The 15600-nt window shown below is 36.3% G+C and overlaps 1 long non-coding RNA gene across 2 annotated transcripts in view; it reads left to right on the forward strand.

Annotated features, from left to right (window-relative positions):
* LOC311291076 overlaps positions 1-10708 on the forward strand; it is a 35612-nt gene extending 24904 nt beyond the window's left edge. Inside the window, exons 2-3 of one of the 2 annotated variants that reach the window (XR_014627507.1) lie at positions 8208-8333; positions 8417-8935. This is a non-coding gene — a long non-coding RNA (uncharacterized lncRNA). Of the gene's footprint in view, positions 1-8207; positions 8334-8416; positions 8936-10624 lie in introns of those variants that run through there. The other variant, XR_014627508.1, reaches the window with a different exon arrangement.
* Positions 10709-15600: the final 4892 nt, after the last annotated feature.

Consider the following 15600-nt stretch of genomic DNA (forward strand, 5'->3'; position numbering starts at 1 on the left):
CCTCTGGCATTCAGTGTGGCTTGTTTACTGCGGTGGATAATCAAAGTCATCAAATGTTGGTATTTAGTTCTTTCAATCCCTCCACATTATAATAATCCCATCATGGCAGATGTGCAGATATAGCGGGCGGGCTATATTAGAATGCCTTAAATGAAACAAGATTCAGATTCGCAATTGAAAATCCCTGGGATCAACCGGCATTCATTCCTAGCTTACAGTGTAAAGGATTTGTAAGGATATTTTATGGAGTCTCTGTGCATAGGCGTCGATTTCGGGGGGGACGGGGGGGACGCGTACCCACCAGATTTCGTCATGAGTCATTTTGTACCCACCACTTTTAACTTCCGTCCATATTAATTTGACTTTTGGTTCGATTTTTTTGTCCGTTTTCAGTGGTTGTGAGGAGCAATATGAGAGAGAAATTTGGTAATCATTGTCTGACCCAACAAAAAAACATTACAATTTTTATTTTATTTTCCGTGTTCGCATTTATGAGGGAAAAAACAACGTGTCAGTTCTCTGTTACGGACGAAAGCGGCACTAAAAGACTGCTTTAAAACTTTCACAGAGACCTCAAACAGAACAGCTGCCTTTCTTTAAAGTGAATTTCGTTTTGTATTAATTATATCTTAATTTTAATCAATGTTTCAAGAACCAATTGCCTGGATTTAATAAATAAGAAGTAAATATAGCAGATAATCACGACATTGGAGGCGCCGGCGAGTGGACTGGAGTTCGTCTCATAAATGAACCGAAACTCAGCGTATAATGCACATTCACATTCACAGCGTTAGACACATTTAGACGCATATAAGACGCATATTAGTCAACACATCAAAATAAGTGTACTTTAAAGCATGACAAAAGATTATAAAACATGATTTAAAATGTACTACCTTTTAATTTGACATATACAGGTGCACTTTTTAAGTGTACTTAAGTATGTTAAGAAACAGTCATGAAAGTGAGCTTATTGGCGATTTTTTTATAATTATTGACAAAATTAGAATATAGTAAAAGATTTTTTTTTGTTGAAAGTTTTGGGTGGGCCTGTTGAAAGGTGGGGCCGTGCCTGAGCTACAGGACATCGTCTTTCAAAACATAACCTGCGCGAAAGAGAGAAAAAAAATGAATGCGTCATTGTACCCAGCACTTCTGAAAATGCACTTCCGAATGCGTCTCTGTCCCCAGCACATTTCAAACCAAACTGACGCCCATGTCTCTGTGTATTGGAAGCTTCTTCTGTCACCAAATCAAATTCCTTGTGTGTGCAAACATGATTAGCAATAAAGCTCTTTCCACTTCTGATCCTGATTCTGGACTTGACGAGGAATTAAAAGATGCTAAATACATTTTACTTATATTGGAAAAAAGCATTGCTTGCCCATGAAAAAAACATAATGCTAGGGTAGATGGTTGTCAGGGTGTTGCTAAGTGGTTGCTATGAGTGATGTTTAGATGTCTTCAAACTGCAGGTTATGTGGCCAGATTTTTTTAAGTAAAGAGGAACACTTACAGGTGACTTCAGCCATTTATGTTAATTAGGTTGATTATGTTTTTAATTACGTCAATATCCAAATCTGAAGTGCATCTACTTGTGAAAGAGATGTGCAGTACACTAGTTTTATGAGACTATACTCAAGTGTGAACTGAATGTTATGTTTTCTGACACATGTTATATACAATTAAATGAAAATGTATTATTCAAATCTATATTAAAGGCAATTACTTCAACTTAAGCTTTTTAGACACTCTTAAGTAGGACTTAAATATCTTTATATGTAATGATACTACTCAAATATACTTAAACAGTTCTATTGAAACGTCTGTATCATGTATTTAAATATATTTGAAATTGCACATTTGTAATGAAGTTGCATTTAGTACATTTAAATTATCAAATAAAACTACAGTAATATTTATAATTAAATTATAATCAAGTACTTTACTTGTGAATGTTAGAATGTTAGTCAACACATCAAAATAAGTGTACTTTAAAGCATGACAAAAGATTATAAAACATGATTTAAAATGTACTACCTTTTAATTTGACATATACAGGTGCACTTTTTAAGTGTACTTAAGTATGTTAAGAAACAGTCATGAAAGTGTTTGCTCGTTAAGTGTACACCTAAGAGGCCTTTTATTTCATTAATATTATATTATCTACAAGTACAGTTTTTTTTTATATGTATATTTTTTTATATTTAAAGCAGGGAATACAAGTTTAATGCTTAGGGTTGGTTCCAAGTATGAGTTCATTAATGAGTCAGATTATGGCAAAGTACAAACCTTAAGTCTTCCATCATTTTTACGTACTGCAAAAAACAGTTTGGTAAAATGGTTTTCCTACTTCCAACCATTGCATGTTGATAGTTGGCAGGCAGCACACATTACCTCTGACCATAGTAATGGTCACTTTACTTCTACAATGAGGTCTGGTGAGTGCTGGAAAAGAGAGTTACGTTTGTCCCCATAAACTGATGAGCTCTTCATCCCTCGATACCTCTTAAAAATGTTTCCATCCAGCCCTCTATGAACCTGAGCCAAGCGCTAATGGATCTGAGATTTCTCCTTAATAAACCTCTCATGACCAATGACCTGACAAAGCTACAAATTAGGTGATTCAGCTTAGATGTAAAACAACTCTTAAAGCATTGCTTCCTTGCTGAACCTTCCAACTGTTCATTTAACTGTGGGCCAAAACAAAGGCAAGACATCTTATTGAAGGCTCAGCCTGCCAACCCACCACAACAACAACTGCGACAACAAAACTTCTAAAAGAAACTTAATTTGCTCTCTGAACTTTCCCCAACATTCATCAATACAGAGACAGGGGATTAAATTGAGTTTGTCCGGGACCAGGGCAGGCAGACATGGGTCTCTTACTGGAGTGTTAAACACAAGCTCCGGGGCCGCTCTCTCTGACTGTCAGGTGAAGGTCTCAGTCTAAACTGCAGCCGAGATACTGATGAAGACTGGCACAGTAATAGCTGTCGCTGGGCAGATGCGGGATGTGTGTTTGTCTTCACCCAGGTTGAGATGGGAAGACTGGTGTGACTCACCAAAAATGTGTTAAGATCCAATCTTAGGGCCAGTTTAGACCTGAGATTTACATCTGTTTCAGCTGTACAGCCCTAAATACAGGTGTAAGCCCAAAATGTTTTTGTGATCACATTTAAGGGTAATCATGGTAATTTTCAGTATAATATGCTATAGAACTGGTTCGTAATTAACATTATTGTACTGCATTGACATTTTGCTAAATTATTTTGTTCACATTCTGTTCGGTTTCATAGTTTGGTTTCCATAGACCAGTAGCCGTGTTTCCAGTACCCTTCAAATTGCGCAAATCGAAATTGCGAATTGAAAATACGCCCAATGGAAACACGTCAATTTCGCGATAACTCTCATTTATCGCAAAAACGTTTTTAAGCTCGCATGAGGTGCTTTTTCAGGCAATTTGAAAAAGGAATATTTCGCAAAACTGCAATGGAAACAGTTTTTTCGCATTTACAGGTCACCTGGCCTACGTAAAAGTCGATAATTATTTGAAGGAACTCGCCGACTTTTTGGGACGTCAGCTTATTCACCGTGTCCCCCAGAGTTAGATAAGTCCATACATACCCTTCTCATCTCCGTGCGTGCCGTAACTCTGTCTGACGCACCCACCGCTAGCCTAGCTTAGCACAAAGACTGGAGGTAAACAGCTCCAGCTAGCATACTGCTCCCAATAAGTGACAAAATAATGCCAACATTTTCCTATTTACATGTTGTGATTTGTATAGTCACAGCGTGTACAAATAACATGGTCACGTGAGAAATACGGCCTGCAGCCCTGAAAACAAGGAAAGAGGTCCCTTGATAGCGTTCACGCAAGAACAGCTTGACCCAGCACAAGTCTGTTTATAGAGCTTTGAGTTACAGGCATGCAAAGTCTTGGCACACATGCATCTGTCACTTGGTAGAAGATTAACTAGATGCCAACAGTGAAAGATTGCATGACATGCCATTATTTTCAACAACTATGAAGAAAATCTAACCCAGACTACATAAATATGGCTTAATTGTACTTGCATGTTATGTGTTTCGTGCAGTGTTGTAAACGCACTCTTTCCATAACAAAAGCATGCAAAATGGAGTCAAATCAATGAGGCTTTTATTAAAAAAATGCTTTTAAATTAAAAATGAACACTGTTCTGGTGAGTTGGATTATTGACTGACAAATCATGAAATCAATTTATGTTGTATTATATATTATGTACAATATTGCATATTGTTGAGCATTTGCAGTACATGGTACACACACACACCCACACACATATACACACATGCAGTACATACAAAATACCATTCAAAAGTTTGGGTTCGATAAGATTTTTTATGTTTCACATGCTCACCAAGGTTGCATGTTTTTGATGAAAAATACAGTGAAAACAGTAATATTGTGAAAAATTACTACCACATTTATTTTAGAATGTAATTTATTCCTGTGATGCAAAGCTGAATTTTCATTTACATCATTACTCCAGTCTTCAGTGTCACATGATCTTTCAGAATATGATGATTTGGTGAAACATTTCTTATTATTATCGTTTTTCAGGATTTTTTGATGAATAGAAAGTTAAAAATATAAAAATCTTTTCTAACATAATAAATGACAGCTTTTATCAATTTAATGCATCCTTGCTGAATAAAAGTATTCATTTCTTTAAAAAAAAAAAAAAAAAAACAGTAGTATTTATATACACTTTTTAATTTTCATAGACAAAAATGTTTGTACAATGTTGAGTCACTGCTAAATGATGTAAAATGTGGCTACTGAGGCAAGAAAAGTCTATAGTTCATCATAAAAGCAAAAATAACAGGGGAAGAAAAGAAAATGTGAGGCCAAGGTACTGGATATTTTTGACCCTTGAAAACAGGCGCAATGAATTGAAGCAATCAGAGAAACCTGTAAAATCCAGCCATTTATGCCGAAGCTTTCCTAAAGGATAGAGGGTTTCAAAACAGATCCAACTCAATGCCCTGAGAGCAGGAACCAATCAAAATCAGCCTAACCCCTGAATGGGATCCAATCCAAGAGCCTCGGAGAAGGAACAATGACAAATCGAACTCTACCTAGATTAATTTCAGAGACCCAATCACCCAGAATGCCACTGTAAGAGAGCGGCATCAGGTGGAACGCTTTAACCAGGGTCAGCCTCAGAACAAGCCGCAGGCAAACCTATAGAGAATCAGGACCGCCAAACATCAAAACAACAAAACACAAAAGCCCATTTCAGTCAATTCTGCCAAATGAGAGCACATCAGGCCTGAAAGAGTAAAGAAGATTTAGCCTGACAGATGTGGATGTGTTGAACTGTGTGGATGGTGATTAGGATAGGAGGAAAATGGACTGCAGGAAGAGGAAATCAGGACTCAGGTGATCTCCTTTCTGCAGTGCAAATTGCTCACTTTACAAAATAGACTTTTTAATATCAAAACAAGCTAAAAAATTGCCCTACACACAGTTGATCTTTCCAGTTTGTTAAAACACATGAGAGACCTTTTTGTGTTATCAGCAGCACCAAGCGTACACATTTTTTTGTAGGTCCACCTCTAACCCCAGCCCTAAAGCTAAATATGGTCCTAAGCAGATTATACAAAACTTTTGTACAAATTCTTCTGAAGAATATTTAAATAATTATTGTTTTGTGTGTTAGCAGCACCATATAGTGACTTAGTGCTACGGTAAAAATAAAAAATAAAGCATACTCTATTTTAGAAAATGTCATAAATGTCAAGACTTCATTCTCTTACATTTGATTTTATTCTCAGAATCCTTTTTCCTCAAATTCCTCACATTTTTTTTAATGTGCCAACTATTTATTTATTTTTTTAATGGAATTACGTAAAGAACACAATTGACGACGGGCCAAGTCATTATTAGAAAAATAATGCTCAACTGAGGTGGTAATGCGGCCACTGTGCATTATTTTTCTAATAATTCAATGCCCCGGAATGCATAATACATAATAAAACGTAATTTCGTGGCAAAAAACTGGGAAATAATTTGTCGTTTTTATCCTATTGTTTACTATATTTATTTGCTCGGTCAGTGTCGTTGTGGGTTTTGGTTCTTTTGTTGTTGTAGTCTGTAAGGACCTTTGAAATAACTGAAATCATTTGGCGAAGTGATATGGAACTGTAATGCGGTCAAGACCTGCGTGGAACTACTTTAGCCGTGCCTTTCCCTAAAAATAATTGCACACCTTAGAATGTTCGTCAACCAATCAGAATCAAGCATTCAACAGCCCCGTAGTATAAAAAATAATAATAATCATTTCCCAAACTGTCCTACTGCCGCCTCTACCCTGCATTGTTTGGAAAACGAAATATTCCTTATGAATTCCATCAATAATTACGTGAGAATGAAAAGACTGCTGATACAAGAGTCATAAAACTAGTTTACGAGTCTATTATACAGTTTAGTATCAGATATACAAAAATATTTGACCACAGAACGCCGTGATTAACCATTCAAGTACTCCAGGCAGTTGTTTAACAACATACAGTACGAAAAGATTAAAAATATTGTTGGATCATCATCCTATAGGCCTACAGTCAGTTCTGGTTGTTGATTCCACTGAGACGCGAACGGCCTTAAGGAAGAAGCTGTCGTAATGACAGCCTTCACAGTCTCCTGGATCTATGCACACTTCAATGGTAACCCTTATGAAAAATAAGTTTATTCGAGTGTGCTATTGGTATACTTCTTTTAAAAGTCTACTTTTTATGTACTTCTCATAAATATATTTAAAAGTACACTTAAGTAGTACTTGACTTTTACTGACAGAAAAGTCTAAGGATATTTGACCTATACTTGTACTCAATCTTTTGATCGATATATACCTAAAAGTATAATTAAGTAGGCCTATTCTAAGTATACTTGGCTTGTATTTGTGTTTACTCTTTTGATTGAGTAGCCTATTAAATACTTTTTTCACATTGTTTTACATACTGTCTTATAATAAGTAAAAATAAGTAAAAATTAAATAAGTCAAATTTTAAGTACATTTTAAGTATACTTTATGTAGTTAGTATACTAATATCAATGTACTAGAAGTACACTTGTAAGTGTACTGTTTCAGTACAACTTGGGACTAAATTGGTAGTAAGTATACTTTAAGTGTAACAGTAGTAAACTGAGTACAAACTAGTTTAAAAGTTTTTCGTTTGTACTGCAACTATACTTCAAATGAACTTATACTGATAGTTTACTAGTCAAATACTTAGCACATTTTTAGTTTTTGAAAGTACACTTTGAAGTATACTCTCAGTAAACTACTGTGGTAGTGTTATACCTCAAGTATACAACATAGTTTACTATTTACATATTATTTTTCCACTTTACGTATACTACTAGGAAAGAGTAAAGTAGATGAAGAAAATTCTTATGTACACAGTGGACTAGCCAACACAAAAAAATCAGATACTCAGAATTAGGACCTCATGTGTTTTCTTTATAAATCAATTTTTTCAAACAATGCAAGTTTATAAGACAGTATGTAAAACTATATATGGAAAAAAAAGTATTCAACTGGCTACTCAATCAAAAGAGTAAACACAACTACAAGCCAAGTATATACATACAGTACAATACTTAATTATACTTTTAAGTATATCTCGGATCAAAAAATTGAGTACAAGTATAGGCCAAATATACTTTACTGTCAGTATAAATCAAGTATACTTAAGTGCAATTTTAAGAGCTTGCAGGAAACGGCCACTCCCATGAAGCAGCACCAATGCCATAATCGAGTCGGTCTTGTTGTGATTCACCTCACAGCTGGTTGATTGATTCATGGCTTATAACACTAAGACCTTTTAAAAATCCCAATGCCACTGAAGAAGTGGGTGTTGCACTTATGTTGGGCCTGAAGGGACTCACAGTCATTCATTGATTAGTTAGAGACCTATAGTTCCCCTGTATTTCACACAAAAACCAGGCGCCACAGAATTCAGATATCCCATCAGTCCGCTAATGCCATTTTCTACTTTAGCACCATCCAATGAGATAACGGAATAATAAGAAAGTAAAAAATCTGGTTCTCTCAAAAGTGCTATTAAATTTGAGTAATCTGCAGAGTATTTCCCCTGAAGCAAGCAATGATGTTCTACAATGTAGGTTTAAAGTCCCTAAGCAAATAGTCTTCTCTCTTCAGCCCAGCAGTCAAACATCAGCTCTAACGAGGCCTGATCTGATGTGAGCTTCCCAGGCTGAATTCATTACCACCCAACTAAAGCATTTAACTACACGCTGTGTTAATAATGGAACCCTCCAGAAGCAGGTAAGCATTTACTACTCAAATCAATATGTGGCATGGTTGACTTAAAACTTCCTGACACTTGGGATTGACTATTCCTATAACAGTCTCTTCAAAATCGGTGCAAATTCAAGAGTTTATACCAGAGCTGCAAATGAAGATGTGACGTCCTCTAGGGTTCGGCTTCGGGACTTCTCTGGAGATGCAGAGCAATGAAGAAAATTGAGACAGATGTTATGCATCTTCCTAGTAGGGTTTTCTTTCCCCTCTTTTAAATCTCCTCCAGATTCTGGCATCTGGAAAAGCAGGTGGTCACGCCGCCTTCAAGTTCCCATGGGAAGTTCTTACTTAAGAGTTCTGCAGTCGTAATTAGGTTGTGATGTGCATTCAGAATTTCACATTTTCTTTCTTTCTCATTTTCTGACAAAGACAGGATATTTTTTAGCATTAGAGAAAACTATATGAAGAGCACTGTACTTTTGGTGTGTAACAGCTCATCTCTTTAAAAAAACTGGCTAAATGAGTAGAGTTGCTTTCTGGCAAGCTTTATCACTATTCCACATCAACAGTTCATAAATTGTGTACAAAATAAACTTCACTAAAAATGACAATGACAACTTAATTATGACCAAGAACAATCTGCTTTGTCTATAATTCTTTCATTTACACTGGGCTCTGAGAAAATCCAGAGCATCCCACTGGTAATTAAACATTGTGCTGCCATTCATGTGTTCAACTCGTAAATATGATCATTCACACTTCCTTTAGTCTCATGTATAAAGTGTGGTACAGCTATTCTGGCTAAAATCACCACCAAGAGATTATCTGAGCGGCATCTAAAGTGGCCAACCACAGTTCCTGTTATTTTTAGATGCCATTTAGGTTTATCTGAAATACATTATACCACAATAATAGAACACCTAAATGGCAGCAGTCTATGTGAATAGTTGCTGAAAAAATGGGGGAAATGTGTATAGTCATAAAAGTAATACGTATACTGTTTGTTTCTCTAAAACTATGTTTTTTGCTCAGGTATATTAACCTAAAGGGATAGTTATACAAATTAAAATTAAAATGTTCTCATCATTTAATCACCCTCATGTAATTCTAAAACTTTCTTTCAAAACTCAAAAAGATATTTCTGTAACACATAATCAGTTATTTTTGTCTTAATTTTATTTTCATGGAGTTTCCATTCAGTATCCTTTCCCCTTTGTTCTAGTTCCCGCTTGAGTTTGTCCCTATGGTTACTGATTTACTGTCATTAATTATCCTAGTTTGCCAGTGTATTTATCGGCCAGTGTTTTCAGTTCTCATTGTGGGTTGTCTTTAGCGCGTACGTTTAATCGTGTTCCTGTTTGACATCACGCTTAGCTACAACGTGACAATTTATTTTGGTGATCATTGACTTCCATTACAAGGACAAAAAAAAAAAAAAAACTAAGATATTTCCTAAAATTTCCGCTTTCAACAGAAAAACGAAAGTCAGGTTTGAAATGACAATGAACTCAGAGTTATTATAGTTAACTACAACTATATATTAAAAAAAGTGTTACTTGAAGTAAAACAAAAACGTTAAATGAAATAAAACAGAATATTAAAAAGAAAACAAACTTATTTTGTTTCGGCTAGTTGCAAAGGATGCATATACAGTGATTTTTTTTCTCATACATGTATCAACCAGTGTTTATTTTTACCTCTTATTTATTCATTATTTTCATATTTTTTTGTCTTTTGATGAAAATATCCTTTATATTAAGCGGCATTCATTATATTCATTCAATTTTCACATTTATAAACCAAAATATTAAACAAGATTTAACATGTGATAACAAAAAACAGCAACTTAATGAACATTTCGTCAACGAAATTAATACTCTTATTAACCTTTGTAAACCTGACTTTGTTTCCTGAATTTGTTTCCCGCCAACAACAACCAGAAGTTAAGTAAATCCAGCTAATCAGATTGGAACTGACTATTTTAGCCAGGGCTTGCCAATTTTGTGCATAATACGCATCAGACAGTCAGAGAACAGACTGAGGGCCTCTCTCGGGATGGAGGACTGGAAGTGTTGTATGTTTACAGCTAGGCTAATTAGGGATCACAGTTGTAAGAACGGGTGAAGGTCTCTGCGTGTTACTGTCTTTCCGCGTGGCAAAGTAATTTAATTCCATTTAAGCTTTTATCTGACTCCATTTTATCACGACCTCGGATTTAGGTTAGATTGCCAATTGGTTATTGGTCAGTTATATAATAGTTTAGCAATACATTTGATTGTTCTATTTAACTCTGATATTTTACCTGTTCATTTTAGGAAGCTATGTCGCTCAGGTCCTCACGCCTTGTTTAACGTGGGTCTCACGATCACAAGCTCGCCAGCTTCGGTCACCAAACAGAGGTAATTGCTATATACCTGAGATCGGTCGCATTCACACTTACACAATCAAAGATACTTTGGTATAGCCCCCGTGATTGCATACACTTGAAATTAAAGTAACGTTTACTTCAGTAGAGGTATGGCCACTACTACAGATATAAATCAACCAACTTTACTTGTCTTATAATAGCTTTGGATTGGCCATGCCGTGGTTTCCCACGTACACTTATCTAAAGTAACATTAAATTAAAACAGAGGTAAGACACACAACGAAATTTAGGTTGGTCAAGCAGCACATTTGCTGCCCTAAATGGAAATTCACTTCTTGTCTTTGCAAAACACGTACACTTGAATTAGTGCCAAATATTAGTCGTCACTAATCTGACGCAAAACTTGCGGGAACATACAAATCCGTTTAATCTACTTGGGGAAACAATTTCAGAGTCAGTCGGAATAAAATCACATGTAACAATTTATTATGTCAGGTAAATGTATCATGCCAATTTCAAAATCAGTTCAAAGATAATAAATACAAAACATCAAATGCTCTGGAATAAAGAGAGAAGATGCGAACCTGACATTATAAAATATATAATGCCTGCATACACTCCGCATCACGGGCTAATTTGAGTTACTGACATAATAAATTGTTACCAGAGAGAGAGAGAGAGAGAAGAGGGTTTAGAAAAGAGGGGATATCTCACCAGTCCCCACTCCTCTTCCCCTACTGCTCTCTTTTCACCGACTGCAGATGAAACACTTCCCGTGCCATGGACCGGCCTCGCAGTCCCAGCGGCCTGAAGTGAGAAGGGAATTCCCTGCGCTGGGCTCAGGATTGCTGACAGATGGAGAGCCACACTGACAGCGCAGGTGAGAGATGGCTGATGCACTCCGAGGGCTCTCTGTGGTGTCACAGAAGTTTTGAGTCAAGCAACTTGCTCTTAAAATAAATTTGCTGAGGAATACAGTTTGGCCAGAGAGATGTTATTTGTCTCTGTCTTTTCTATTGTTAGTCGTGTACTAAACCGAGAACGAAAGCCCTATAGAACAATTCCGTGTACTCAGCCGGGAGGGAAGTACATGGGAACTTTAGTTAAGCGTTACCTCGATGCGGCCAATGGGGTGCTTCACACTTCTCCAGTATTTACGGCCCATCCAAGGGCTGTTTTACAGCTTCTGTAATACATTCGCATTGATTCATGGACACCCTCCCAAAAGAGGTGTATTACCCAATTACAGTGGCCCGTAGCTCATCGATCTCCCCTCTCCAATGACAGCGGGTCAGAGAAGGAGAGCTGCCTTTATAATTCACATCACTGAGATAGGTGACACTTCACAGGATTAGTACTGGCCTTAACTGAGGTCATGGCTTGCGTAGCTAGAGTAGAGGACAAACACAGCTTGGTTTAGACGGCACAGCATATCAATGCAAACCGAGGGCAATTAAAGAGTGAATGCTTATAGGAATGTGATAGTAAGCAGCAGAAGGGCTGTTTTTTTCCCTACAGTATGCAAAGAAAAGGCTGTGAGATTTATTCATCTATCTATCTATCTATCTATCTTCAATCTCGTTTATCAAAATTAACAAATCTTTATTCGAGTCATTTCGTTCATTAAGTGGGTTTGAATATTATAATTTTAACAGCCAAATCCCTTGAATACATCCACCAACGCAATATTGATCATATTCTGAATTAAGAATTAAGAAATCATTATAATACAGTCAAAATATTTAGTTAGAATCCATCCATCATCTATTCATCCACATCCATCTATCTATCTATCTATCTATCTATCTATCTATCTATCTATCTATCTATCTATCTATCTATCTATCTATCTATCTATCTATCTATCTATCTATCCATCCATCTATCTATCCATCTATCCATCTATCCATCCATCTATCCATCTATCCATCCATCCATCCATCATCTATTCATCCACATCCATCCATCCATCCATCCATCGAATAAAATATATAAAATATATGAAAATCTATCATTCCTTGTGAATAAAAATTAACATTTTGGAGGGTAGAACATTTGTATAGATTGCACTGATGCAGCATGAACATTATGCAGTATTCTAAATAACACATAAAACCATCCTTACTTTAGGGAAAAATTTGGTAAAAATGAACAATTTACACAGAAATGCATTCTGCTCATGTTTCATGAATAAGGCACAATTTTTTTTTGCATCTTTGGACAATCCCGCATCACAACGGACGCTCTAACGCTCATGTTGTCAAAAAAAGGGCAGCTCATTAAGAATGAATGACTTACAGTTGCTTCAAAATGCTGTATGTGTGAGAACCCTTTAAGAAACACAATGCATTCTTATGAAGCACTTGCTGAGTCCTTGCACGTCTGCTTACGGCATTTCCTCTGACAAAATAGAAATCAGCAATTTTCAAACTTAAGTAAATAGATGCCCAAAATGGCTCTTTCCTCACCCAAGAGATGAGAATAGGATGGCATCTGACTAAATTGTGACAATTTGCCTTCCACTCAAAGCACAGCAATATGCTCTGTGAAAAGGAGACAAAGAGACATAGTGTCACACAGCATGACGGCCGCCACAACCCAGACAGCAGCTCAGTTCGCTTCCATCCCTGTTAAAGAGAGAACAAAACAACCCGAAGACAACAACCACAGAGCAGCCCTGTCATTTATTGGATTGAGTCAAGGTGCTGGGTGAAGTCTGTGATTGATGAAAACATGTCCACAGCTTCTGTCAGCGAACAAACGCCTGACAAACATGCCTCCAGACCCAGTAGGACACAAAGAAAAAGATGCGAAACCTGCCAAAGTCTTCTTTTTTTTTTTTATGAAGTATGAATTAATACACTTCTCACACAGTCTGCTGTCAATCCCTCTTTTTACAACTTCCCACTATTCATGAATAACACAAACTCCTTAATCAGCGGTTCTCTCACGTACACCCTTGATTACTGTCTTTCTCTCTTCTACTGAGGCCAGAGCAATTTATCGGCCTTAATACCTTAATCTCTGTCGCACTACAGAACATGCAGACAGTGAATGGAGTGATTCGCCCGGCTCTTAGACTTACAACACTTTTAAAATGAACTTTAATCCCTTTAGTTCAATCTTACACCTGTGGATGGTTCACAAGCAGCCGGACACCGAGTTGAAATAGTGTCTTTGTTCAATTAAAGAGGATAGATTTCCAGTTATATTAGTGCAGCTGATCTGTTATCTCAGCAGATGAATGTGGTCACTTCTTTTATTATTAAATACAGTTTAAGTTATTAACATTTTATCTTCTGGGATAAACTTAATCTATCAATTAATACACAAATGAATTTTCTTCGTACTGTATTTTATTTTCAGAATATACTCTTGTTAATGTATTCCAATCTTTTGCAAAAGCATGTTTCCAAATATATATGTTACAATGAGACTACTTCCATAAAATCGCCTACCATTTTTTTGAGCAAAGTTATTTACAATCGTTGAACTCATGTCATGATAATGGAAATCCAGTAAACCTAGATGACGTGACTATCTTTAAAGCACTGTTTGCAACTGCACACACCAATCATTTTGGTAAAGCAAAACTATTGGTAAACTGGTCAATTCCACCCCAAAGTTTAAACTATTTTATAGCTAAAAAAAAACACTTTTACTTAATTACTTATATGTTTTACCATAAAAATAAACTCTACATTTATGCTCTTAAAGGGTAACTCTTGCCAAAATTGAACCTAGGCTCTTTTTGTTAATCTACCGGAGTCAAACTTTTGAGTAAAAGCATAATTAGGATGGAAACACTTTTAAGTTTGACTGTATTTTCGTTTTAGGTCAAATTGCCTTTTGAATGGGAGTGCTTGGGGGACTACTATGATAGGATCAAAATCACTATTTTTTTTTTAAACTAAGAAGGCTCCACAACATGAAACTGTGCTTGAAGTATCACCAGGGGCTCTACACATGAACTTGAGCATTGACTACATTTTTTGTGTACACAAAGTTTACTACAAAGAAAGGTTTTGAACAACTCACTGTAGCTGGTGTTCTTCCCGGCCGCAGGCATTTTGTCAGTCAAAAATAGTCGATCTGTATCACTGAATCATTTCATTATTATATGAGCATTCTTTTTCAAATACAAGGTCAATACTGATTTTCACTAACGACAAAACAACAAATTATCCGTGAATTTATATGGAACTAAGCTTTAGAAGCTTTCCATCTTTACTCTCCTCCCGGTTACGTTGCATTCGGAGATCGACTATTTTTGACTGACAAAATGCCGGCGGCCGGAAACACTAACTGATAAAGTGAGTCGTACAAAACCTTTCTTTTTAGTAAACTTTGTGTACACAAACAATGTAGTCCATGCTCAAGTTCAGAGCCCCTGGTGATACTTCAAATACAGTTTCATGTTGTGGAGCCTTCTTAGTGTTTTAAAAATAGCGATTTTGATGCCAGAAGTGCCCCAAGCACTCCCATTCAAAAGGCAATTTGACCTAAAAACGAAAATACGGTCAAACTTAAAAGTGGCGTTTCCATCCTAATTATGCCTTTACACGAAAGTTTGACTCGGGTAGATTAACAAAAAGAGCCGAGGTTAAAGTTTGGCGAGAGTTACTCTTTAAACCCTATGGTACAACTTCCAGAAGGAGTGCAGTTAAAAGTGCATTAATGTAAATATTAAATAGTTTAAACTGAGTTTAAATTGGTTCAATTAAAGAAGGTCCAACTCTTCAAAAAAGGTGAATGTTGCTGATTTGGACTTGAATGTCATAAATTAACTTAACACCCTGAAAAGTTTCTGTTATAAAGCATATTGAGGGCACTGTGGTTTCACTAATGGCATAACGGCAGCATACACAGTCACGCTAAAGTTATCCATACACTGAATTAGTTTCTATAATGCAGAGGCCATAC

The sequence above is a fragment of the Rutilus rutilus genome, assembly GCF_951802725.1.
Source record: "Rutilus rutilus genome assembly, chromosome: 5".
Lineage (NCBI taxonomy): Eukaryota > Metazoa > Chordata > Actinopteri > Cypriniformes > Leuciscidae > Rutilus > Rutilus rutilus.